This window comes from Sminthopsis crassicaudata, chromosome 5 (genome assembly GCF_048593235.1).
Source record: "Sminthopsis crassicaudata isolate SCR6 chromosome 5, ASM4859323v1, whole genome shotgun sequence".
Taxonomy (NCBI): Eukaryota; Metazoa; Chordata; class Mammalia; order Dasyuromorphia; family Dasyuridae; genus Sminthopsis; species Sminthopsis crassicaudata.
In genome coordinates, this window is record NC_133621.1 from 274,786,452 (window position 1) to 274,789,649 (window position 3,198).

The following is a 3,198-nucleotide window of genomic DNA, read 5'->3' on the forward strand; positions in this document are numbered from 1 at the left end:
TTTGCCCAATAGATAAAGTAAAAGGCTTGAAATCAGGAAGGTCACAAGAATGGTAAAGTACCTGCCAAAGATGGGATCAAGATTTATATTAGAAGGATCTCTAATTTTTTATTTTTTAATTATTATTATTATTTTTTTATTTTCCCCAATTACATTAAAAAAAACTTTTTTGTACATGTACGTTAATTTTTTTACATATTTCCATATGAATCATGTTGGGAGAGAAAAATCAGAACAAAAGGGAAAAACCCAAATGTTTTAATATCTACATGTAGGTCAGCATCTACATTCAGTCTCCATTGATCTCTTTCTGGATGTGGAAGGCATTTTCTATCCAAAGTTTATAGGGACTGCTTTGGATCACTGAACCACTGAGGAAAAACCAAGTCTATCACAGACTCATTAGACAATCTTGCCATCACTGTGTACAATGTTTTCTTGCTTCCCTCAGCATCAGTTCATGTAAGTTTTTCCAGGCTTTTCTAAAATCAGCCTTTTCATTATTTCTCATAGAACAATAATATTTCATTTCACTCATACCCTATAACTTATTCAACCATTCCCCAACTGAGAAATATCCACTCTTTTTCCAATTCCTTGCTACCACAAAAAGAGCTGTTACAAACATTTTTAAATATGTAGATCCTTTTTTGGGAGTGACTTTTAAATCAATCCCCTCATTTTACAGATGAACATTATTTACTTAAAGGCACTCAGGGAGGATATGGGCAGAGGCAGATTTGAATCCAAGACTTTGGACCTCAGAGACAGTGTTCATTCCATAGACCAGAAGAGATCTTGTAGATCACTGAGTCCCCTAGCTGCATTTCTAAATATTTATTTATTTTAAAAATTTTATTTATTTATAATTTTTGACAGTATATATGCACGTGTAATTTTTTTATAATATTATCCCTTGTATTCATTTTTCCAAATTATCCCCCCCCTCTACTCCCTCCGCCCCCCATGGCAGGTAATCCCATACATTTTACATGTGTTACAGTATAACCTAGATACAATACATGTGTGTAAATACCATTTTCTTGTTGCACAATAATTATTAGCTTCTGAAGGTATATGTAACCTGGGCAGACAGATATTAGTGCTAACAATTTACATTCACTTCCCAGTGTTTCTTCTCTGGGTGTAGCTACCTCTGTCCATCATTGATCAGCTGGAAGTGAGTTGGATCTTCTTTATGTTGAAGATTTCCACTTCCATCAGAATACATCCTCATACAGTATTGTTGTTGAAGTGTATAGTGATCTTCTGGTTCAGCTCATTTCACTCAGCAACAGTTGATTTAAGTCTCTCCAAGCCTCTCTGTATTCCTCCTGTTGGTCATTTCTTACAGAACAATAATATTCCATAACCTTCATATACCACAATTTACCCAACCATTCTCCAACTGATGGACATCCATTCGTCTTCCAGTTTCTAGTCACTACGAAAAGAGCTGCCACAAACATTTTGGCACATACAGGTCCCTTTCCTCTCCTCAGTATTTCTTTGGGATATAAGCCCAACAGCAGCATGCATTTCTAAATATTTGCCTGTTGTGAAGGCATTATTATCATATTCTTTGAGTGACTTCAGATAGAAGTGATCTTGGGACAAGCTGAATGGTGTGATTATTCTTGTATATTAATGTTTTGGGAACCATTGCACACAAGGATAAAATAATTGCTTTTGGAAATTAAATCAATCCATCAATAAGCATTTATTAACCACTCCCTGTGTGCCAAGTACTCTATTAATCCCTTGAAGAGAGATTAGCAAAAAAACAAACAAAAAAACAAACCCTGTCCCTTCCCTCAAGAGGTTCACATTCTAATGGGAGACAAATCGTATAAACTTGCATATGCACAAACATATCTATCAATAATACATATGTATGTATGCATGCAAACATATTTATGTGTGTTTTCATGCATATATACAAACATATACTCACACAGGGATAAATTAAGTAGTCCACGGAGCACTGGGCCTGGAATCAGGAAGACTCATTTTCCTGAGTTCAAAGCTGTTCTCAGACACTTAGTAGCTGTGTGACCTTGGGTAAATCACTTAATCCTGTTTGCCTCAGTTTCCTCCTCTGTCAAATGAGCTGGAGAAGGAAATGGCAAATCACTCCAGTATCTCTACCAAGAAATGGCGTCATGAAGAGTCTGGAATGATTGAACAATGACAATCAGTAGACTACAAAATGTGTATTTCTTGAATATGGCCATTCTTTTCTTTTTCTTTTTTGTATTTCCAGCACCTGCTACAGAGACTGGCTTGATAAATGCTTGTGAATTAAACTGAACCCTACGGCCAGGTAATCGGACTTGGAGAGCTCTATCATGTCCTTCCTTTCAGGTGGCAGTTGCAGGCTCCTGGCCCACCCAGATTGAGAGATTAATCAAGAGCAGGGTTTCTTCAAATTTTTCCACATATAACCCCAGGTATGAAGGTCTATAAAATATACAAATACAACATTTGCTGATAATAAATCATAATTTCACGCCCCCCCCCAATTCAGTTATGCCATTCCCTATAGCCCCATAATTTAAGAAGTTTTGTTCTAGAATGATTTCCCTTTTCACCTCTGCCTCTTAGCTTATTTGAATTCTCTTCTCAAATCTCATCTCTGCAAGAGATCTTTCCCGGTACTCACCCCTCACCTACCCCCAAGCTGCTGGTACCCTCCCCTTTGAGATTACCTTTCCTTTAACTGCTGGGTATATTATTTTTCAGGTTACTCATTTCTGTACATGTTTCCTCCCCTATGGGAATGTGAACTCCAAGATAGAATGGCAAAATCAGGAATTGCTTTTGCCTTTCTTAGCAGCTTCAGGGCCTATGATACATAGTAAGCATGAAAAATTATAAAAATTTGACATTAAGAAATTTAAGAATTATGGTAAATGAATGTCATGACATTTATTGCATCAAAATAAAGGACGAGAGATGATTTCTGAGAATGCAGGGTTGAAGGATCTCATGGAGAGTGAAATGAGCAGAACCAGAGGGATAATCTATACAAAAATATTATTGTCAAGAAAATCTTCTTTAAAGGGCCTAATTAAATTTGATCAAAACAAGGACCAAGCATGTCTCTAGAGGAGCAGGATAGCATGTTATTTACCTCCTGACAAAGAATGACAAAGTGTAGGAAGACACACATTTTGGGACTTTCCTTTGACTTTTTTG